The sequence below is a fragment of the Dipodomys ordii genome, unplaced genomic scaffold (genome assembly GCF_000151885.1).
Source record: "Dipodomys ordii isolate 6190 unplaced genomic scaffold, Dord_2.0 Scaffold1, whole genome shotgun sequence".
Taxonomy (NCBI): Eukaryota; Metazoa; Chordata; class Mammalia; order Rodentia; family Heteromyidae; genus Dipodomys; species Dipodomys ordii.
This window is the reverse complement of record NW_012267217.1, coordinates 63,948,808-63,973,858: the sequence shown is the minus strand read 5'-3', so window position 1 is coordinate 63,973,858 and position 25,051 is coordinate 63,948,808. Positions and strand designations below refer to the sequence as shown.

At 47.8% G+C, this 25,051-nt stretch overlaps 1 protein-coding gene across 1 annotated transcript in view; it reads right to left on the bottom strand.

Moving 5' to 3' along the window:
• The window catches only part of Dgkd (diacylglycerol kinase, delta 130kDa), a 67,753-nt gene that overhangs the window by 30,116 nt on the left and 12,586 nt on the right, over positions 1-25,051 (bottom strand). The gene's annotated exons all lie outside the window — the stretch shown is intronic.

Sequence of the window (25,051 nt, the reverse complement as noted above, 5' to 3'; positions counted from 1 at the left end):
CCTCCAGAGGTCTCCAGAGAGACCTAACCTGAGCTGGAGCATGGAACAACGGAGGAAGAGTGACTGAGTTACTCTTCAGAAAGTGAGCAAGTGTCTCACACACACAGTAACAGCAGCCGCTACAGAAGAGCCTCAACAAAGTACTGGAAGTGGGGTTATAAACTTGCTTATAATCAACAATGCCAATGATAGCTACAATGTAGTTTTCATAAATCGATAGAAAAAAAAAGGCTATGCACTTGAATTTCACAGAGGAAATACAGAACAGCTCAATCGACCACTCCAGTCATGGGGACTGAAAACAGCAATCTCCTTTCTCCTATCAGATGGGCAGCGTGGTGAAGGAGATAATCCAGAGTTTGGCAAAGTGTGGGAGAAGCATTCTCAGTATTCACAAGAGGCAAACAGGGCGTGCACTTTTTTAGAAAAAAAATGGCAAGGTTTATCCAAATTTCAAAGGTCCTAAGCTCCAACTTTCATTTTGTATTTTAATTATGTAAACTTCTGAATGGCTCCAAAGTTAAATCTACAAAACAGAAGTCTGCCTGTCTACTTCACTCTTCTAACCAAGTAGCATGAAAAAAATGCACATATCTATCATTACACTTTAGGTTTCTTGTACATACATGTCTATCCTTACACCTTCCTTTTACGGAGCGGCATGCCACACACGTTTCCCACGTGATCCTGGTCCTGTGCGCTCCTGGCGCGTGCCATTACCTGTCCTTCCCTTTCGCAGCATGGCACACCACCAAAGAACCAGTGGTTCCACCAGCGCTCTGGTGACCAACCAGAGCACTGCACTGCCTGAAACGCCTTGCCACCGCATCCAGTGCCACAGTGTATCTTTGGTGCAAATTCCCAGAAGTGCCGATGCCTTGAGGGGTAAATGCAGATGCGATTTTGCTAGCTGCTGACAAATTTCCTTCCACAAGGGTTGTACCATTTTACATACCTACCAACAAGTTGGGTTTTTTTGTTTTGTTTTTTTTTTGGTCCGGTCGTGGGGCCTGAACTCTGGGCCTGGGCGCTGTCCCTCAGCTCTTCAGCTCAAGGCTAGTGCTCTACCACTTGAGCCACAGTGCCACTTCCGGCTTTTATCTTTTTGCTTATGTGGTGCTGAGGAATCGAACCCAAGGCCTCATGCATGCAAGGCAAGCGCTCTACCACTGAGCCACCTTCCCAGCCCTACCAACGAGTTCTTAATGCTTATTTTCCTGGGGATTCACAATAAAATATTACTTAACTCTTGGATTTCTGCCCATTTTACAGCTTTTACATTAAGGTGACTCAGTTTAGGAACAGCCAATTTAAATTATTAAATGACCCTGTTTTGGGCACAGAACACATGAAAGCAGTTCTCTGCAGTGACTGAGCTTCACAGAAGGGGTGAGTAGAACCAGGTTGTCAGTGGGGGTCTTGGTGCGTGGCTTATTTACTCTCATAGCCCCAGGGAGCCAGGTTGGGCACAGATAGCAAAGGAGCTAGGAGTGTTCCAGAGCAAAGAGAGAATGCAGCTTAGTGTTACCCTCCTGGGGCTGAGAGGGCGGGAGCTACAAGACACAGCTTCCATCCCACCCCCCAACCCCACCCCTGTGGTCTGCCCATACTTTTGTTAGTGTTTGCTCTAGACCTGAAAGGTTTCTACCCAGATGGAACTCACACTGAGACGAGACAGACAGACAACCATCTCAGACACAGACAAGGGCAAGAGGAAAGCAAAGTGGGATGTGGGAGTGGCGCTGTGCTGGTGATGCTCCAGGTGTGGGCAGGGAAGCCCAGGGGGAGCTAGGACCAGAGAAGCAGAGCCTGGGCTGAAGAGCTGGGCATACCACTGCCTGCGCACGAAGTCCACAACATTTCTTTAATAGTTCATGCAGCAAAAGTAAAAGCAAGAACATATACTTGATATTGTGCAACTCTGGGATTCTATGCAACAGGAAACTTGTCCCTATATGTTAGCTTTGTCTACTGCTCCCACAGCAGCCTCCACAACTCCAGACTCAGCAAGTGGTGCGAGAAAGGAATCTTTGGCCCACACACATCCTCAGGTGCTAAAGATGGACATTACTGGAAGACTTTCATGCGGTTAGGCCACCTGGGCAGGGGATTATACACAAAACCATTATGGTAAAGATAGGGATAGATGGAATAAGTGAGTATACATTTGGGTTCATGGGGCATGAACACTGAGCAACAGATACATGTTCAGGAGCCTGGCTCGAGCTTTTCTTCCTCAAACATGTGCCTGCTCTGGAGTGAAGAAGTCTGCATCTGTAGAGACGGACCCAGATCTGAATCTTGCCTGGCCACTGACTGGCTGAGTGTGAGCAGGCTCCTTCTGAAAGGAAGTGGGAGCTGGGCACAGAGGCTCACGCCTGAAATCCTAGCTACTCAGGAGGCTGAGATCTGAGGATTGCGGTTCAAAGCCAGCTTGGGCAGGAAAGGCCGTGAAACTCTTATCTCCAATTATCCATCAGAAAACTAGAAGTGGCACTGTGGCTCAAGTGATAGAGCACTCACCTTGAGCTGAAGAGCTGGGGGACAGTGCCCAGGACCAGAGTTCAAGCCCTATGACCAACAAGAAAAGAAAGAAAGTGGGGGCTAGGGGTACTATGCCTCAAGTGATAGAGTGCCAGCCTTGAGCGAAAAGTCTCAGAAGCAGCGTCAAGGCCCTGGATGCAAGTGCCAGTACCAACACACACCCATGCATGGACACCCACGCACGCGCACACACAGTCCTTAAAGGAAAGGTGATGATCAAAGCCTCCAGCAGGGCCATGGGGTGTTGAGTGGAGCCCAACAGGTCTGGCACTGTCTGTAGGCCCCTGGCTTTGAAGCTCTCACTAGCTCCATGCTGTGCCTCTATCTGAGAACCAGGGCTGCTAACGGCACTGTTACCTAAGTCTTAGCATCATTGTGGGGTACTGAGCAGTGATATCTCACCAAGGTTAGAACAGCACTTTGCACAAGAGCCTCCCCCAGGTCACTGTCAGCACCATCAAAGCCCTCCATCTTCCAAGAGATGGTGTCCCATGCAGACAGGACCTCCCTTGGAAAGGCTCTGTTATTGGCAGTCCCCAACCAGACCATGAGATCTGTCAGAGAAGTCCCTGACTTCTCTCCAATCAGGCCCTGCCACCTCCGAGCATCTCAGCTAGTCTGGACAGACAGCCAGTTTACCCCAGTCCCTCCTGTGCACTTCTGACCTGTCAAGCTTCCATTCGCCACACCTGACCCCTCTCCCGCCCCACTCCCCCGCCCCGTGTCTTCACTGCTTTGGAGAGATGTTCAGCACTGCTCATTAGATAAAATGCAAATTAAAATTGCTGATTTTTTTTGAGGGGGGAGCCAGCCCTGGGGTTTAACTCAGGGTCTGAACTCTGTCCCTGAACCTCTGAGGTTGGGCTCAAGGCTAACCCTCTACCACTGGAGCCACAGGGCCACTTCGGGCTTTTTCTAAGTAGTTTATTGGAGGTAAAGTCTTACAGACTTTCCTGTCCGGATTGGCTGTGAATCGCGATCCTCAGATCTCAGCTTCCTGAGTAGCTAGGATTTCAGGCGTGAGCCACTAGCACCCACCTCAGACATCATATTTCTTTCTTTTTATTCAAAAGCTAGTCCTGGAGCTTGAACTCAGGGCCTGGGTGCTATCCCTGAGCCTCTCTGTATTCAAGGCTAGCCCTCTACCAACTTGAAACACAGCGCCACTCCCGGCTCACATATCATTTTTTTAACTTACCAAATTCCCTGAGATCAAAAGCTTGATCGCAGGATCTTCTGATTCTCACATACTGGAGTGTAATACTCCACATAGAATATAATATCCATACCTCATGAATAACATACAGGAAATCCTATCAAGATTTAAAATACATATCTTTGGCTGGAGAGTGGTTCAAGTGGTAGAGTACCTGCCTAGCAAGCATGAGGCCCCGAGTTCAAATCCTAATACTGCCAAAATGTATGCATCTGTCTGTCTGTGTGTCTTAGAAACAAGACATGGAGCTTGGCACTGATGGCTCACACCTGTAATTCTAGCAACTCAGGAGACTGAGATCTGAGAATCATGGTTCAAAGTCAGCCCAGGCAGGAAAAGTCCGTGAGACTACAGCTTCAATAAACGACTTTCAGAAAAGGCTGGAAGTGGTGCTATGGCTGGAGTGGTAGAGCAATAGTCTTGAGCACAAAGAGGCTCAGGGACAGTGCCAGGCCCCAAGTTCCAGCCCCAGGACCAGCCAAAAGCAACAACAAACAAACAAAGAAACCAGATATGGTTGTGCATACCTGTAATCCTACAACTCAGAAAGGTAAGGATTGCTGAATTCTAGGTCAGCTGGGGCTATATAGTAAGACCTTATCTCAGAGAAAACCACAAAAAAAAAGAAAGAAAGAAGGGAAGGAAGGAAGGAAGGAAGGAAGGAAGGAAGAAGGAAGGAAGGAAGGAAGGAAGGAAGGAAGGAAGGAAGGAAGGAAGGAAGGAAAGAAGGAAAGAAGGAAAGAAGGAAGGGGCAAGCAAGCAGGCCAGGCTCCTGTGGCTCACACCTGTAATCTCAGCTATTTAGGAGGCTGAGATCTAAGGAGAGCAGTTCAAAGTCAGCCCAGGCAGGAAAGTCATGGAACTTATTTCCAATGAGCCCCAAAATACAGAAGTGGAGATGTGGCTCAAGTGGTGGAGTGCTAATGTGGAGCATTAAAGCTCAAAGACAATGCCCAAGCCCTGAGTTCAAGCCCCAGGACCAACCCCTCCCCCCCCAAAAAAAAAGAAAAGAAAACTTAAATAAGCACCTTTGTCCTAACAACAGTGCCTCTATAAACATATCCTGTCCTTTACCCAAACGAAAATCACACATTGTATACACAAAGCCAGTCACACAGCAGCAATCATCATTAAGACTGAAGACGAAACCACTAACACACTTCACAAGGCTTGTGGGAGGCTGGCGCAGTGACTGTGATGCATTTGTGTAACAGAGTGCTTGCCCCACCTCCAAGAGGGAAACCACATTTGGTATAACTGTGTAGAACAGCCTCAAGACATATTATTAAGTGATGAAAGCAAATGACAGGAACAGTATAGTACAGAGGAAGGAGTAGCATTAGTCATTCCTCCTAAGGGACCTCTGAGTGGCTGGAAACCACTTTATACCTTTTACTTAAGACTTCTGTGCCATGTGTGTGTACTACTGACTCAAAACACATCTACTAAAAATAACATCTTCATTTTATAATCTATGGAAAGGCCCCTCAAAAAAGAACTTTAAAAAATCTATTTTCAAGTGGGCACCAGTGACTCAAGCCTCTAATCCTAGCTATTCAATAGGAAAGGCTGAAATCTGACAATTGCAGTTCAAGGCCACCCGAGCAAGAAAGTCCATGAGACTTATCTCCAATTATCACAGAAAAGGCCGGAAGTGGCCCTGTGGCTCAAATGGTAGAACATTAGTCTTGAGCAAAAGGAGCTCAGGGACCGCACCCAGGCCCAGAGTTCAAGCCCCAGGATTAGCCAAAAAAATGTTCCATTTTTTTAGTGTCAGGCACTGGTGGCTCATGCCTGTAATCCTAGCTACTCAGGAGGCTCAGATGTAAGGATCTAGGTTCAAAGCCAGCTTGGGCAGGAAAGTCTGAGAAACTCTTATCTCTAATTAACCACTAGAAAACTGGAAGTGGTGCTGTGGCTCAAGTGGCAGAGCACTCACCTTGAGCTGGACAGCACCCAGGCCCAGAGTTCACGCCCCACAACCGGGGCGGGGGTTGGTTCTATTTTTTAATGGCCTATGTCATTACTTCCCTAAGTAGACAGCAAATTAATGAGCATTCCCCTTATCTGAAAAGTAGGAATCATGCTATATGAATGTATACACTACAACAATATATGCAAAGATGTGAAATACTAAAAACATCAAGGTATTGATAATTACTCGTAACCTTAATCCAAATGGAATCTGAGTCAGTATATGATTGCTTATAGAATCAATCTGAATAAATTTTCTTCCAGCCGGGCGCAGGTGGCTCACACCTGTAATCCTAGCTACTCAGGAGGCTGAGATCTGAGGATCGAGGTTCAAAGCCAGCCCAGACAGGAAAGTCTGTGAGACTCTTATCTCCAATAAACCACTCGAAAACTGGAAGTGGCGCTGTGTGGCTCAAGCGGTAGAACGCTCGCCTTGAGCTGAAGAGCGCAGCGACAGCAACCAGGCCCAGAGTACAAGCTCCACAACTGACCAAAAAAAAAAAAAAAAGTCTTCCCTAAAAGAAAAAAGAAAAAAAAAGCTCTAGTTTTGTTTCCATTCCATCAGATACTCCACATGAGCCCAAGATACTCACGTCAGACAGAATGTCTGCTGTGGTCCTGGAAGAGCTGGCCCCAGAGGCTTTGAGAAGTCACAGTGACAAAAGGAGAGCTAGAGACATGCACATGAGACTCCCTGCAGAAGTGAGTGGCGCTGGCTTACACCACTCACAGTGGCTGAGGGGGCAGGGACAGCAATGCAGGGTGTTGCTGACAACAGCACCAACACAGATGGGCACCTGCAACACCCTGTATCTGGAGAGGAAATGAAACACAGCTAGTCATGGCTGCTCAAAGTCCCAGAGCAAATGAAGCAGAGGAGCCAGGCACCAAGCAGCCTGGGTATAGGCAAGGTTCCTGCCTCTATCCCAGTCGCCCCTCATCTAGACAGAAGGGGAAAGTACAACACACGAAATACCAAAGTGGTGGGCAGCGGTGGGGAGCAAGCTGGCACTCACCTACAGCTCTCCTGGGTTCACTCAGAACAGCCGGGTTTGGCACCTCTCACTTCCCTTCCGGCTCACGACTAAGACTTGAGGCTTGGCAAGGACAATTAAGCTATCAGACCAACTGCCCCTCCCTCTCTGGCCATGGTTCCCAAGAGTTCAGAACAGAAGGTGGAGAAAGAAGATCTGGACAGCAAATGGCAGGAGCAGCACGGAGTCACTGCCAGGCTGGACCTCTGTGAAAACCACCCCTGGCCACAGACTCAGGCACACATCCCACTCGTGAAAAGAGACTAAATAACAAGCCCAAGCCCAAGACTCTGCCATGCTAGAACCAAAAGGCAAATGAAACACACCTAACAGCAAACTGTGAGGCCCTGCACCTGGTGGCCAAAGGCCATGACAAGCTAGGCACAGTGGGCAGGGCGGAGCATTAGGCTGGTCACTGTGCCAGATTTCATATTCCATGGATCCCCAATCAGATGGCATGGACATTCCTTTCCCTTTTCCTCTAACAGGAAAACCACAGCACTGGAGGCCAGAAGGCACGCACGCAGACATGCCCGACGCTCTGAGGGAAGGGGGCAGCAGAGGCCAATGTGGTCTCAGAACCCCAAGACAGCTTAGAGTTGGCTTCTCTTCTGTGTTTTTTTTTGTGCCTCTATACCCTAAACCTGAAGAACCTGATGTCCAAAAACACTGTGGGGGTTTTAGGGGGCTAGGGGTGGGGAAGCCGCATGTCAAAGGCAAATCGGCACACAGAAAGAGAATCAAATCATTAGTCATTTCAAAAAGTACTCAAGGAGGCAATGACAGTAAGAGTACATCTATATGATACTGGCTATGATGAAAAAGCACAAAACCACCAAATGCTAGAGAAACTAAATGACATTGTGATAACCTTATCTAGTTTAAAAGTACCATTTAGTGACCAATCAATGGTACACCACTCTGAACAACAGTATGACAGTTCCTTAAAAAACACACATGAAGGGGCTGGGAAGGTGGCTCAGTGGTAGAGCGCTTGCCTTGCATGCATGAAGCCCTGGGTTCGAGTCCTCAGCACCACATAAGCAGAAAAAAGCCAGAAGTGGCACTGTGGTTCAAGTGGTAGGTCACTGGCCTTGAGCTGAAGAGCTGAGGGACAGCGCCCAGGCCCAGAGTTCAGCCCCCACAACTGGCAAAAAAAAAAACAACAACAACAACAACAAAAAACATGAAATTACCATTCAACCCCATGCTCACTCTTCAGCTTCTATTTCCCTACTGAGAATGTTTGGGGAAACTTTTCAGGTAGGTAAATGGCATATATTGTAGCACCTCCCATGCCATTGAATACTAATCAGCAATAAGAATCACAATTATTAACCTACACCACCATCTGGCTCAACCTCCAAGGCATGAATCAGAGCAGAAAAGGCCAATCCCACAGGCAGGCTGCCTCCAGTGATAATGCTCTGCCCATGATCTAGGTCAAATTCCAGTGCTGGAGGGAAGGAGAAAAGGAAAGAGGGAGGGAGGGAGGGAGGGAGGGAGGGAGGGAGGGCAGGCTTACAACCTATATGATTTCATTTATATAACAGTCTTGAGATGATGAAGTTTAGACATGGCAAACAGAATGGCAGTTGCAGGGTTATAGAGGAATGAGGTATAGACAGAAATGCTCTGGATCTAGAAGGTTCCATGTCAGCATCCAGGCATATACTACACTACACAGCCATCCAAGAGCTCACCACTGGGAAACCTGGTGAAGGGTACAAAGAAAGCTCAAAGTAAAAAAGTTAATTAAAAGTAAATAACCAGCCCAGTGCTGGTGGCTCACACCTGTCATCCTAGCTACTCAGGAGAGGCTAAGATCTGAGGATCCCGGTTCAAAACCAGCCCGGGCAGGAAAGTCCATGAGATTCTTATCTCCAATATACCACCAGAAAACCACAAGTGGTGCTGTGGCTCAAATGGTAGAGCGCTAGCCTTGGGCTGAAGAGCTAAGGGACAGCGCCCAAGCCCCGAGTTCAAGCTCCACGACCGACCGGAAAAATAAAAATAAAAAAAGTAACTACTATCAATGGCAATTAAGTATGAACTGAGAATGAAGAGGCATAGCTCTACAACAAATGTATTTTTTTTCTTTTTTCTTTTGCCAGTCCTGTGGCTTGAACTCAGGGCCTGGGCACTGAGTTCTTTTGCTCAAGGCTAGCAGTCTACCACTTAAGCCACAGCACCACTTCCGGCCTTTTCTGTGTATGTGGTACTGAGAAATGGAACCCAGGGCTTCATGCATGAAAGGCAAGCACTCTACCACTAAGCCACATTTCCAGCCCACAAATGTATTTCTTGAGGACCAGGATCTGTGGGTCATATCAATCCAGGAGATTGCCGCCCTACCGAAGAAACAGTATAAGGACACACCTTCGGCACACATTCCCGGTGTGCCAGCAGGGCAGCACGCTGCTGTGAGCAGGTGAGTCAAGGCCTGGAGGCTGTAAGCCTCATCCTCCAGCTCAGGCCCCACCCTGTGGTCAGGCCTCCACACAGGTCAGAGGGCTCAGCCTGCACCAGCAGGCACAGGAAGAGACAGACTCGCTCTAAACAAGGCTGAGACTTCAGTGGAGCTTGCAGCCCGGAGAGAGCTGGCTGTGCATGCAAGGCAGCGATGCGTGGGCACAGGCTCAGGCTCACACGAGAAGCACAGGGGCAGGGCTGGCAAGCACCCATGACTCCAATGCCAGGCATGGGGCAAACTGAGACACCAGCACCACCAGGTAAGCGGCTCTGAGGCGCTGCCTGCCTGCCTCATACCCACCCACACCCCTGACCAAGTGGGGGGGGGGGGAGATTCCATTTACACACTCAGAGAGCCTCGAGGCTCCTGTTACCAACTGGCCCCAAGAAGCTGACAAATACCACCAACCACCCAACTTCCAAAGTCAGAAACCATCCCCCAATTTCACCCCGTCTCCCTAATCACCCCTGATCTTTGGGTCCCAAATCCTTCCTTTCTCCCTCAGGATTAAATCCTGGTAGTATTTTATTTCAACAAAGAGGTAAGACCCCTGCTCCCACGGACATTATGTTCAAATGCATCAGTAAACAAAGGCTACAGAACTGTGGATCTCACAAATGGAGGGAGTAGTGGGGCTATGTGCTAGGGAAAGGAGAGCAGGAAGCAAGGAAGGAGGGGTGTCCAGAGAATCCCCTAGCCAAGACAGGGGAGGTGATGAGGGTGCTGGCAAACCAGGTGAGGTGGGCAGCAGGCAGGGCGGCAGAGGGCCACGCACACGCTGGGAGAGCTTGGCCTCCCCAGAACATGAGGCAGGGGTCATGGCGCCCTGGACACAGAAGGGCGTCTCACAGGGGTCACGCGCAGAGCACCATTCTGGTTGCTTTACAAGAACTGAGGTGAGGGCGGGCGGGCAGAAGCCAGGAAGCTTTTTTTTGTTTTTTTGTTTTTTTTGTCATTCGTGGGGCTTGAACTCTGGACATGGGCGCTGTCCCACGCTCTTCAGCTCAAGGTGAGCACTCTGCTGCTTGAGCCACAGCGCCACGTCCAGTTTTCTAGTGGTTTATTGGAGATAAGAGTCTCACGGACTTTCCTGCCCAGGCTGGCAGATCTCAGCCTCCTGAGTGGCCACCAGCGCCTGGCCCAGGAAGCCTTTTGAGAGGCATCTCAGCCTTCCATCACAGGGAGGCAGGTGTGGAGAGGGCTGGACTCGGGTTTGTTCTTGAGGGCTGACAGCCAGGGTGGGGTTGAGACAGAGCAGAGTCTACAGAACCCGAGAGATGGTGCCATGCTGAGACCACAGGCTTGTGCTGGGGTTGGGGTCACTAGAACCAAGTCAGGATGTCTGTTACTACCTCAGCTACACCTGCTGTCTAACCTCATTCCTGAGGATTTCATCTTGCCATTAGTTTGGGCACTGACTGAGCCTCTCTGTGCTCAAGGCTAGCACTCCACCCCGTAAGCCAAAGCATCACTTCCAGTTTTTGAGTGATTAATTGGAGATTAGAGTCTCACAGGAACTTTTCTGCCAGGGCTGTCTTCAAAACACGATCCTCAGATCTCAGCCTCCTGAGTAGCTAGAATCACAGGCCTGAGCCAGTAGAACTCGGCTCAAACATATTTTTAAACACTGGAGTGTGCTAGAGGCATGACTCAAATAGTAGAATGTCTGCCTAGCAAGTAAGAGGCCATACGTTGAAACCACAGTACCATCAAAAAAGGCATCCTCAAAAAAGTATTTAAAAAAAAAAACAAAAAACAACAACAAAGGGCTGGGAAGGTGGTAGAGCACTTGCCTTACATGCATGAGGCCCTGGGTTCGATTCCTCAACACCACATAAGCAAAAAGAAAAAAGCCGGAAGTGGTGCTGTGGCTCAAGTGGTAGAGCGCTAGCCTTGAGCTGAAGAGCTGAGGGACAGCGCCCAGCCCAGAGTTCAGGCCCCACAACCAGACCCCCCCCCAAAAAAAAAACGCTGAAGGGGGTGGGTGGGTAGTTGTGGAGGAGGGAGGGAAGGGATGGTAGGGGAAAAACAAAGGAGGAGGCAACAATGTTCAATAGGAAATGTACTCATTACCTTGCTCAAGTAACTGTAATCCCTCTGTACAATAAAAAAGTAAAAAAAAAAAAAACACTGAAGTAAGATTGTTCAAATTACCACTGTTGGTGGTATTTAAAAAAAAAAAAAAGGTGGGTGACGGTGGCTCACACCTGTAATAATCCTAGCTACTCAGGAGGCTGAGATCTGACAATTGAGGTTCAAAGCCAGCCTGGGCAGGAAAGTCTGTGAGACTCTTATCTCCAATAAGCACTAGAAAAGCGGAAGTGGCTCTATGACTCAAGTGGTAGAGCACTCACCTTGAGCTGAGGAGCACTGGGACAGCACCCAAGCCCAGAGTTCAAGCCCATGACCGACAAAAAAAAAACCAGTCATGGCCAAGTATGGTGTTACATGCCTGTAATCCTAGAACTTGTCAGGCTGATGCAAAGGATCCAGAGTTTGAGACCAGACTGAGTGACAGAGTAATCTTGAGGCCAGTCTGGGCTACATAGCAAGAATTTCCCCCAAAAAAGATTCAGCCATATTCCTCATATCATTTCCCCATCAATGACTATCACACACACAACAAAGGTCCCTAAGATTTTACCAGAGCTGAAAAGCTCTGGTAGTACATTAGCCATTTACTGTACATTTTCTGGGTAAATACGCAACTTGTTAGCAAGATCTTGAATAGCAAGATCCTCTATGGCTTTGCAGCCCAGGAGCAACAGCCTAGACCAGGACATATGGGGCATGACGCTACATGTTCAAAACTTTAAAACCAGCTAAACAACAACTACCCTACTGTGTGCACATCAGTGTGTGTAGGACAAGTGAAGTACCACGCAAATGGCCAGTGAGCATTCCACCCAGTCCAAAGCGCTCACACAGCACACTTCATGCGTTTCTCAGAGTGTGCACCATGACTGTACCCAGTTCTGAAGGGCAAGATGGCGCCTCCCAGTCCGACTGAAGATGTCAATTCCTGGAAACCCAATCACACACTGCACTCGCCCGGGCCAGGAGGACCAGGATATGGTGCAGCTGTTCACAGTGGGAAAATGTTGATGTCAGTTGGGACATCGTCTGACCCAGAGCAGTGTGTACTCCAGGAAAATGAGCGTGGTAGCCTTCGCTCCGGCTGCACTGTAAACACTCAGGGGCTCCCATCCCATGTCTCAGAAACTCCAGTTATTAGCAAGCAGTTGTTAGCCTTAGAGCCCTGGCTGTCCTCGAATCTCAGACACAGGCTGCGGGCATGCTGCCGATCTAGAAAGTGCAGACCAGCCAAGCAATCCTTCCTATTCTATGTATATATGGTTAGGGAAAGTGTAACATGCAAAAAAAAAAAAAATTTTAATGTTGAGCTCATTTGAAACAGAGGGCAGACATGGAACTGGGTGAGGAAAGTATAATTTCATTTTTCTGGCTAGGGAGCACACATTCATTAGATGACCTATTGAATGCCTATATGTTTCGGCACAAAAATAAGCTAAACCTCTCAAGAGAGGTGCACAGCATAATCATATAATCTTATGCTTTCTGCTGAGAATCCAGAAGGTAGCAGGTCAGCCTACAACCGCGCCAGGGGCTGGATCTGCCTGACGAGGTGGGAGGAGCATCCGAGGCCAGCACTGCCCAGCAGACAACTGTCCTGAGACTGCCCACCACAGATGGGAGAGTGGCTGATGCTTTTGGGAGGGAGAAAAAGAGAGACCCCTGGGACCTCTCCGGGAGGCTTACAGAAGACATCAACAAAACAAACATCCTCTGAACCAACGTGTCCATTTCTGACCTGACAAACTAACATTGCACCCTAGTAACATCCTGTCCATGGATTTCTGCAGAGATACGAGCCCCATGCAGAATAAAGGTGTAGAGAGATGCCACAGAACAAAACCTACCCGGACAGAAGCAGGGGGGAGAAGGCCCCGAGAGCCTCCCCATGACGACACACAGACACGAGGAACCCCACAGAGAGGCTTGTCCCACAACAGGGTCTATCTATGGAGGTTCAGAGACATCTCCCACATAGAGGTAAAGCCGATAGTTGTCAAAACACCCAATCTTCCACATTTAAGAATGCAAGCCCAGGAACAGCTGCCCAATCCATTTTAGAGTCTGACCTTTGAACTCACACCTCAGTGCACTTGGCGTCCACAGTTCTCCCTGCGGTCCTCCCACTTCCCAACTGGTTCATATACATCCAAACCAAGGAAGATCCAGCAGAAAAACAGTGTTTACATCTGTGGACAGCAACCTGTGGGTCTCTGATCCCTAGCAGCTAGACCAGAAACACAGCCTAACACAGCAGCACCATGCAATCCAGCTGCTGACCATGGAGAGACAGAGGGCAGTGTCTGGACAGGACACGGCTGGAAAGTACTAGGCTAAATATAGCTGCTGGCTCAGGAAGGTGGCTGAGAAAGGTCTGGCGCCCTCAGGGAGCTGTCACTTCCTGTTGCTCACATCCTGCTGTTCCATGCGGCTGCAGGCCCTTCGTACATCTTTTCCTAACTGGAAGCACCCAGACTATTCACAACAGCTAGGCTATGTGTGGACAGCAGACTTTCACAAGGCTCCCAGAGACAGCTGCGTGGAAAGGGCACCAGGGCAGCTCCAGGCCTCCGTACAGTCCCATAGCTCAGCTGCTGCCCCATCCGTGGCTGCAAATGGGAACTCTGGCACCACAGTTGCTACACACAACTGATCCTCCAGTATCAGGGGAGCCTGCAGGCAGGAAAGGCCACGCCACCACTGACAGGTGCCGCCCACAGCAAGCCAAGGCAGGGACGTCTACGCTTGACCCTTCTCCTTCCCCGGAAGCTAAGGAAACCCTAGCGAGGCACAGCGCCAGCCGGTGGGAACGTAGTCGCACACAATCCACCAGAAAGATTTTTTTTTTCCATTTACCAGGTTATTTTTGTTGTTGTTGTTTGTAAGGCACAGAAAGTAAAATTTAAAAAAAAAACACTGAAAGTCCCACCCTAAAATGAAATGTGACAAACATACTTGGTGTTACTATTGACGCCATACACCCAGGCTGCTTCACTAGGCTCTGATGGGAGCTCCCACAAAAGTCACCCAGGCTCAGAGGGCGTTCGCACATTTCTGTAACTGGCACTTTGTTATTTCTTGGCAAAGTACAAGAAAACTACAGTTCCTCAGCCCTGACATTATTACGTTTGGGGTCAAATAACTCTTGGCTGTGGAGGGACCCTATTACTATAAGACTCCAGGTGCTGAGCAGCATCCTGGACTCACCTCCAAAGTGTCCCCAAATGTCATCTTGAAGCAACTCTCACATCCCATACTCCTACCTCTAACACATACCCATATTTGAAACTCCCTGATCTCCAGAAGAGTGTGTTTCTACAATTGCAGTTTTAAGATCTGTGTGTCATTTTGGCTGAGTTTTCTGTACACGGTTACCTTCAGTGAATATGTAATCTGTGTTGGGGAATGAGACCAACTTCAGGAAGCTGGGCTGTACTTTCCTCAAAGCACGCACTGACAACAATGAGATACCCTCAATGTGGGGGGACGGGGGGTCAACACAGCCCCACCAACAGGGAAGATGAGAGACCAGCATTCAGCACCACCAACTGGAGCCTAGCACCAAGGAAATACCTGCCATCCCACTTTTTACAAAAGTTGATACAATTTTCAAACCCATGTAAGGAAATTGTATAGTAAATATTGATCCTTACTGCTCACAAATGTGAAGGAAGTTAACAGATAACTCAAGGCTGAGTTATGGAAACAAGGGGCAAAATGCATAGGAGCAAAGATCCACTAAGCAGGTCCAAGGCAGAGCATGGGGCAGTGCACCAGGGAGGGGGAAGGGAGGTCCCAAGTCCAGTGCTGGGCTCCTCCTTGGCTGCCAGTGTGTGGCCTCCGGCTCAGCTACAGGGTGGGTGTCTGTGTTAGAAAAGCAAAGCACAGTAGAAAGGTCTGCGGCGCAGCACACACCTAGCTGGGTGTGCCAGGGACAATATTCCAGTGGGCAGCAAGGACAGGGCAGGGCTGCAGGTGGAATGGGAAGGCTTTGGACTAAATCTGACAGCCATCAGCTAGCCACATTTTCTAGCTTTAGCAGGTTAATCTGCATATATCCATAGTCCTCAGTAACATTTACAACTAACAGAAAAGAAAAGGGAGGGGAGGGGAGGGGAGGGGAGGGGAGGGGAGGGGAGAGCAAGGCAGAGAGGGCAGGAGAGAAGAGGAGAGGGGAAAGGAGACTAATAGACAATCTCCCCAACCCACGATCAGCCCTCCACTGTTCTGACCACTGAAGGCTCTAGACAACCCCAGAGATAAGCCCTTGGGAGAAAGCTCCCCACACCCTTCTCACCACCTGGTCTCCAGGCTGTTTCCAATAGTTAAGTAAACCAAGGACTTGCTCCCAGGCAGCAAGAGACACAAACAGAAAATAATCAAAAGGCCAAACAGGGTTTGTAAAGAAGTGTTAAAAAAAAAAAAAAAAAAGCCAGACAGGCAAGAGTGGCTTAAGCCTGCAATCATAGCTACTCAGGAGGCTAAGATCTGATGAAAAGGTTTGAAAACCAGTTTGGGCATGAAAGTCTGTGAGCCTCTTATCTTCAACTGAGCACCTAAAAATGGTAGAGCTCCAGCTTTGAGCAAAAAAGCTAAGAGACAGAGATCAGCCCTGAGTTCAAGTCTCAGTACTGGTTTAAAAAATAACAATAGCTGGTGGTCTCGCCTGTAATCCTAGCTCTTCAGGAAGCTGAGATCTGAGGATCATGGTTCAAAGCCAGCCTGGGCATGAAAGTCCATGAGACTCTTATCTCTAATAAACCACTAGAAAAGGGGAAGTGGCAGGAAGTGGTACTATGGCTCAAGCTGAAGAGCTGAGGGACAGCGCCCAGGCCCTGACATTAAGCCCCACCACCGACACACACACACAAAAAAAAAATCACCAAGAGCCAGGTACTGGTGGCTCATGCCTATAATCCTAGCTATTCAGGTGGAGCTAAAGATCACAGTTCAAAGCCAGCCTGGGCAGGAAAGTCCCTGAGACTCTTTGCCTTCATTCAACTATGCAGAAAAAGCTGGAAGTGATGCTATGGCTCAAGTGTAGAGTACTAGCCTTGAGCAAAAGAAGCTCAGGGACAGCAAGTTCCAGCCCCAGGAAAGTATTCATTGCCTTGCTATCCACTTTTACATAAAGTTTTCTTGAAACAAGGCAATACCCACTCATTTACATATTTCCATGGCCACTGTTAACAGCAGAGTGGAAAAGTGGCTACACTCACTCCACAGCCCTCAGAGACTAAAATACCTATCCCATTATAGAAGAGGTTGTCTACTAACCCCTGGATATGGCCTGGCACCACCACATGTCTAACTGTGGTCCAAGAGAACTGTGTATGCTGGCCCTCCACACAAGACCAGAAAGAGAACAGAAAAGCCTTGAGAAACATTAACTTCATAAGCTGCTGAAAGGTACACCAAGACTCAAGCCCCTGTTAAGATGCACTACAGGGCGGCTGGGAAGATAGCTCAGTGGTAGAGCGCTTGCCTTGCATGCCTGAGGCCCTGGATTCGATTCCTCAGCACCACATAAGCAAAAACAAAAAAGCCAGAAGTGGTGCTGTGGCTCGAGTGGTAGAGTGCTAGCTTGAGCTGAAGAGCTGAGGGACAGCGCCCAGGCCCAGAGTTCAGGCCCCATGACCGGACCACCCCCCCCCAAAAAAAGATGCAATACAGATGCAAACAGAACCTTCTAAACACTAAGGGCCTATATGGAGTAAGAAACGGTAACCTCAGAGGATGTCCAGCCCAAACTGCCCCATCTTCTTGAATTCATGCAATCCATCCAGGGGATGTCACCTGTAAGGTGTCTCAGCAGGCAGGCAATCACATACAAGGTCAAACAATGGCTACAGCAATCTTCCTGGAGCTATAACTACCCCCTTCCTCACATCAGCTGAATGCATGGGGCTAGTTTATCCTTTTCTTCTGACCAAACTGACAATGACATCCTTACTCCTTTGGTATGTCAAGAATATTGTAAAAAATGAAAAGAAGTCATTCCAACGAGAGGATTTAACATTTAAAAATATTAGAAAGGAAAACAATCCAAAATATATTTTCCCATGGGCAAGCCTGACTCAAGAGAGCCGCGCGCACATGGCAGGAATGGGACTGCACGGTGAGAGAGGGCCTGGTACCCAGGGCTGCATGGCATCGGTCTGACGCAGGGCCATCTCTCCTTCTCATGGCTCAGCTTTGACACAGTCCCACATATGTGGAGGGGACAGAATAGCTGCCCAGAGATGCCTAGGGATAAAAACACAGCAACAACAAACCAATTAAACCAACAAACGTTGACAGAATGGCTGCTCCTGAGCCAGGGTACTTGGGATAGAAAGAGATCACCAAATCCCAAGACATCTCTTCTCACAGAAAGTTCACACTTCTCCCTCTAACATACACAAGGAAGAAGATGCAGAAAATACCAGTTTAGACCCAAAGAAAAAACTAAAACTGAGTTCATCCCTACTGCACTGCTGGTGTGAATATAAACTAGTACAACAACTCTGGAAAGTAGTTTGGAGGTTCCTCAAAAGACTGAACATAAATCCAGGCACTGGTGGCGCACATCTGTAATCCTAGCTACTCAGGTGGTACAATCTGAGGATTATGTTTTGAAGCCAGCCTGGGGCAGGAAAGTCCATGAGACTCTTGTCTCCAGTGAACCTCCAGAAAGTGGAGCTGTGGCTCGAAGTGGTAGAGCACTTAAGTAAAAGAGCTCAGGGACAGCACCTAGGTCCTGACCTCAAGCCTCACGACCGACTCCACCCTCACCCCCCACCCCCAGTCCCAACTGTGAAAATAAAACTACAAAACTTCTAGAAGAGGAAGTGGAGCTGTGGCTCAAGTGGGAGAGTGCTAGCCTCAAGCAAAAAAGCCAAATGAGAGCACAAGACCCTGAGTTCAAGCCCCATTACTGGCATAAAATTTAGAAGAATTGGGGGAGGGTGGGGCGGGGGAACCCATCTAGAAGAAAATCTTTGCAACGCTGAGACAAAGATTTCTTGCCGGGCTGGGAAGGTGGCTCAATGGTATAGTGTTTGCCTTGCATGCCTGAGGCCCTGGGTTCGATTCCCCAGCACCACATAAGCAAAAAGAAAAAAGCCGGAAGTGGCGCTGTGGCTCAAGTGATAGAGCACTAGCCTTGAGCTGAAGAGCTGAGGGACAGCGCCCAGGCCCAGAGTTCAGGCCCCACGACCGGACCAAAAAAAAAAAAAGATTTCTTGCCTACAAACCATACACAATATACAAATTAATCATATACATGTATCAGCCATAAAGAAAAAGGTGACAAATTCAATCTTTCCAAAGTATCTTCTAAAGATGCTATTAAGGAAAGTCAAGTAACAGACCAGGGACATTATTCACAACTCAGGCATCAGATAGAAGCCTTGTATCCAGAAGCTGGTCCTGGTGGCTCACCCCTATAATCCTAGATTTTCAGGAGGCTGAGATCTAAAGATCAGGGTTCCAAGCCACTGGGCAGAAACGTCCACGAAACTCTTATCTTCAATTAGCCACTAAAAAGCCAGAAGAGGCATGGCTCAAATAGCAGAGCCCTAGCCTTGAATGAAATAGCTAAAGGACAATGCCCAGGCCCAGAGATCAAGCTCCAATACTGGCATACGCAGAAAAAAGAAAAGCTCTGTACCTGGAACATTTAAAGAAAACAAGCTCCTGCAAAAACAAATGATTGTAGTCTACACTTCACAAAAGAATATACACAAGTGGCCAAGACATGAAGAGAAGGAGGCTAAGCTCTGAGGACTGCAGTTCCAACTAGGCCAGACTGGAAAGTTCAAGCACAAAAACTCAAGGTCAGCACCTAGGCCCTGAGTTCAAGCCTCAGGACTAGCACCAAAAAAGGGGGAGAATAAAAAAAGGAAAAAAAAAGAATAAATATATCTCTACTATATGTCCAAGCAAGTTAGCATTAGGTATTTACCCAGACAAATAAAAAATAAAAATAAAAACATGTCCATACAAAGAGTTCTATCCAAATAATCAAAGCAGCTTTTTTTTCTTTTTCTTTTTTGGGTCATGGGCCGTGAACTCTGGGCCTGGGCGCTATCCCTCAGCTCTTCAGCTCAAGTCTAGCTAGCGCTCTACCACTTGAGCCACAGCCCCACTTCCAGTTTTTCTGTTTATGTACTGCTGAGGAATCAAACCCCAGGGCCTCATGCATGTGAGGCAAGCGCTCTACCACTGAGCCAGTTTCCCAACCCCAGCCTTCTTTTTTGTCTTCTTTCTTTCTTTCTTTCTTTCTTGCCACGCCACATATACTTGGTTGAAACTTCTGGAATGAAAGGTTCTGGACAGGAGTGGAGCCTGCCATAGACTCAAGACCCAGGCATCCCCCCAGGAGTTGGTGGAGAACCGGATTCCCTAGAGAAGACAATCTGGTCAGACTTAACCCGTTGTTCTCTGAGAAAGAGAAGTTCCAGTGTGACTGTTGCTCACCACAGTGACCCATGGCCCTGTGGCAGGATGCCTGCCCTGTGCCCTGACAGGTCCCACCTGGGAGAGCATTTGTCCTGCCTCCAGGCCAATTCAGGCCTGCCATTGTACACAACAACCCTTGTTTCCTCCTCTAACGAGCAGCTCAATGTCCAACCACCATGGGAACCCAGTCCGAGAGGCACAGGCACAATGGAAGGGAAGCTGCCAAAGCAAGCGTTTGGAAAGAAGCAGAGATCACAGCAGGCAAAGCAGCCATGAAGATGTGTCTGCAAGGAGTCCTTAGCTGGGTTCAGCAAAGAGAGGCCGGCGCAGGTGGGCGGAGCACTTCCATAAAGCTGCCTGTGGTGGATAGATGGCTTCTGATTTGACATCGGCAAGAGAATAAGGGGCTGCAAATTCAATGAATAGTCTCTGGCCAGAGAAACAAGGTCAAACGCTTAAGTTTCTGCACTTCCAGTGGTTCCTGATATCTCCAGCTGAGTGGACATCTTTCTGTGTCCGTTGGTTTCACGCCACCTTCTGCGGAGTCTGCGTGAGAGATCGTGTTGGACAAAGAGCTTCAAGGAAGCATGCCTTCAGGAAGGGGGTGTTGGTTCAAGGCTTCCCATACACTTGGCTGCACCTTTATAGCCTCTACCTTTATTCTTACTATATTCTTCTTGGCTGTACATTCGTTGCCTTTATTCTCGTTTTGGCTATTTTTCTATTGATCCGCGAACAGAGCATGTTGTATTTTTCCAGTCCAATAGAGACGGCTTCTCTAAGTAATAAAGACTAAGGCCTAAGATTAAATGTGGGCAATGCCCCAATCAATCTATCATCTGATGTGATGCTGCCTCCAGAAATTCCTACAACTTCACAAGCAGTTTTGCAGCTCACGCATAGTAAATATAGAGACTTAAAATTTCCAGATATGTCCAACAGACAAAATCAATGAATTAAACTAAGTTAGAAAGAGTTATCCTAGTAGTTTAGAGAGTTCTAAAAAAGAAGAGACCTCTGATTATATAAGAAGAAGAAAGATTCTCCCAACGGTTATGATTAAGTTTAGTCCAACTTATGTTATAGGGAATAGATGGTGTTTTCACACAAAATATAAAGTTAGGAACATATTTCCTGAACCAACCAAGAACCATTTCCTTATACAGGAGCTTATAAAGATAAAATTAGTTGGATAAAAATAAAATTAAAAAGAGTACAACATAAGTACAGCCCTGTTTTAGGTTTATTAATTATTAAACATAAAAAGGCTGAATAGATGATGTATTCTATTAAACGATATGCTAGACTTGTTTCACACCACTTAGCTTAAACAGTTGGTGGGATAGTCATCAATTTTTATGTAATTTATCAATGCTTTGCCCTTTAAAAAAAAACTGACTACGTGCTTAAATAAACAAAGAATCTATGTCACAATCACACACTGTATAAAAATGTTAATTCTCCTCAATAAAGATACACTCAGATGCAACTCTTTTGAGTCTGTGTCTGTTTGTCACTTCACTGTCCTTGCCCACCTATCCCGAGATCCCTGTCCCGTCGGTCCCAGTGCTCCGGCCGAGCTGGTCTGTCGCACTTTCTCTTTCTTTCTTTCTTTCTTTCTTCTTTTTTTCTCTTTCTCTCTTTCTTTCTTTTTCTTTTTGCCAGTATCATTTGAACTCAGGGTCTCATATTTGCTCAGCTGGAGCTCTACTTCTTGAGCCACTGGCTTTTCACTGGTTATTTGGGGATGAAGCTTGTTTGGCTCTTCTGCCTAGGCTGGCAGAATCAACCGTCTGGATCTTAGCCTCCTGAAGAGCTAGGATTGCTAGCTAGCAGGCGTCAGCCATCAGCACCCAGCTAAGAGAGCTTTATTTTTAAAAGCTCAAAAGTGAAAATTATCCAAATGCCTTCCAACATGATACTCAAGTTGATATACCCATACTCAGTAATAAAAAGGAACAAGTAATTGATATACACAGTAACTTTCAAAACTATTATGCTGAGGCAAAAAGGCCAAACAGAAAAAAGTACATGCTGTCTCATTCAATTTGAATAGCATTCTTTTCTCAAGGTGCAAACTGCTGTGGAGTGGCAGCACAGAGCTAGGCCTGCCTGTCATGCAGAGTGACAGCACAGAGCTAGGCCTGCTTAGGAAGGGGCACATGGAGAACAAGGATCACTAGATGACTTGCAGGGTGATAGAAATGGTGTCATCCTAACTACGATGAGTTTCAATGTGTATGTGTGCATCTGTATGCGTGTGTATGAAATCTCACCAAACTATCCATTTCAAACGTTATTGCCCATTATAGTTATGTCTTGTTCCTGCTGTGAAAACATCGTTAATGCACACAGTGCACTGGTGCATTCATAAAGGAACAGTATGAACCTTTCCCTGAATGAAGGGCATGATCATACGGCTTATACTACAAGCCAGGAAACATATGCTGGTCAAGTGGGCAGGAAAAGAAGTAATGTGTTGTGGTATCTCCAACTAGCTGGGTGAACTGGCACAGCCCTGGACAACTCAGCACGTAGGCCTTGTACAGCAAGGTGTGATTAGAGACTTCCTGCCTAAAGCAAGCCCGAAAGCTCGTGCCTAGTAGCTGGCCTAGTAGCCAGCTGGGCCTGCACCCTAACTTTACACCAGAGGAAGCAGTCTGGATCCCAGACAAGGCTGGGTGCAGGGCAGACACTAAGACCCTGCCTCCAAGAGCTGTGTCCACTCAGCTTTCTTTTTCTGATGTAGGGGGGAAAAATTGATGCCTTGAGTGGAGGCCACCCCCATTCCTAACTATCTTCCAAATGTCTGATGATCCAGATCCTCCTCCAATAGATGTTTGCAGCAATGAACAATTAGCCCACAGAGAAAGCAGTGCCAAGTTTTCTAAGACAAAGTCCAGCAAAGATTGAGGTGTGCCGGGTCCAGACCTGGGAGTGGCTGTGCCAAGGAGTCAGGAGGGCCACTCACAGCCCACAGAGATCTGCTCAACAGAGCTCCTACCGTCCACCCCTGTCCCACTTTGAGTTACATTTCAAACCAGGTCCTTCAGCCATGAACAGGAGAAAGCACAGTGTCACTAAGCGCACAAATGCCACGTAGAGCAGCAAGTTATCTCAACTTGATAACAATTGTTTCAAGTTCATAAAAAGAGCAGACCACTGTACATACTTCAAAATAGCAGGTTATTCTGGAACAGGAACCTGGGGTTCTTTTTTTCCCACATTTATTCCCTAAGGAATGACACCATTTTTCTAACTTTGAAGGTAAAAATAGGCAGAAGGTTGGCTCAGTCCTGCCACTGGCCAATTCACTGAAGAATACTTGGATTCTGAAAAATGGCTACACCGCCAATCCCACCTCCTCTCCCCTCAGTCCAGCCCAGTGAGAGCTTCTCCAGTCAGGTGACACCTACCCATGTGTCCACCCACTGTCCACCCACCATCCACAGGTCCCATACACTTTCTCCTGAAGATGGGTGCTGTGGTCTTGCACCTGAGGAGCCCATGGTACACTATGGAAACGTTTGCTTGCACCAAGTCCAAGTGTACCAGGAACGGTACGGGAAGGAGTGGCCCATCACCCTACAGCTGTCCAGCCGACTGTGGATGGGCAGCAAGTGGGAAAGGCAGTAGTAAAGGGTCTACAGGTTTAGCTCAAGAAAAATAATTTTTTTTTGGTCGGTCAGCTCAAGGCTAGCACTCTACCACTTGAGCCACAGCACCACTTCCAGCTTTTTCTGCTTATGTGGTGCTGAGGAATCGAACCCAGGGCTGTATGGTATGCCAGGCAAGCACTCTACCACTGAGCCACCTTCCCAGCCCCTAATTCAAGAAAAAGTTAAAAGTGGAGCTGTGGCTCAAGTGGTAGAATGCTCGCTTTGAGCTCAAGAGCTGAGGGAGAGCACCTAAGCCCAGAGTTCAAGATCCACGACCAAAATAAAAGCAAAAATTCAAAATAAAGAGAAAGATAAAGACATAGTAAATTTTGGGCTGGGAGGGTGGCTCAGTGGTAGAGCGCTTGCCTTGCATGCATGAGGCCCTGGGCTCGATTCCTCAACACCACATAAACAGAAAAAGCCGGAAGTGGTAATGTGGCTCGAGTAGTAGAGCGCTAGCCTTGAGCTGAAGAGCTGAGGGACAGTGCCCAGGCCCAGAGTTCAGGCCCCATAACCGACCAAAAAAAAAGAAAAGAAAAGAAAAATTTAAGAGTTCTGGAGAGGAACAGTGGTGGCCGGGAGGGGGAGGGGAGATTGGTTATTGACTCTATAAACACACTAAGAAAACAATTCAATCAGATCCATGTACCTTGGAGAAGGTAAGTGTCGTGTCTTTTCACAAAGACCTCTTCCCCTCATAAACGTACTAGAGTCTGCCAAGCACCAGTGGCTCACCCATGTAATCCATGCTACCCAGGAGGCTAAGATCTGAGGATTATGGTTCAAAGTCAGTCCTGGCAGCAAAGTCCATGAGACTCTTATCTTCAATTAAGCACCAAAGAGCCTAAAGTGGAGTTGTTACATGGTAGTCACTCAACTGTGCAGTGTGCAGTTTGCTTTCTCTTGTAAATAAACACAAATACAAAAAGTGACAAACACAGTATCGTCTGGTGAAAGAGCTACCGGTAATCTGAGCACACAGTCCCTCCCCCATGAGAGTCTAACCCACTTCACAGGCACCTTCAATGGAGCAATGGGCATCACTGCTCATTTGTGGCTGGCTACCAGGAGAGACCAGCCCTCGGGTGGGGGACCCAGCTTTTAGCAATCTGCCACAGGCACAAACATCACCTTCCACAAAGCCCCACACATGGTGAACACAGCCAGCAATCTGACAGGGTGCCTTTTCCTTCCTGTTTCTTGACACAAAGAATAGAGTCAATAATAAACCTTAGAATGTGTGTGGCTAACGTCCCTCTGCACAGCTTTTCCAAGGTCCCACCATGTCCCAGACTGGCTTTAAATATCGCAGCATCTCCCTCTCAGCCCATCTAGGCTGGGTGCAGGTGACAACCTCAGACCCAGAATCTGGGCTAAATGGTGCTGTCCCACAATGCAGGAGGCAGAAGGATAAAGCCACAGGTGGCTGGCTGAGAGGTGGCACAGAGCAGCGGTTAGAAGCTCTGTGCCAGAAATAGGGAAAGCTCACAGCAAGAGGCAGAGCTGCTTTCCAACAGGGGCTCCTGACACTCTGATCATCTCAGACCAGGCTAGCAGTCACAGGAGGGGAGAGTCTTTCTTTTTTTTTGTTGGTTTTTTTTTTTTTGGGGGGGGG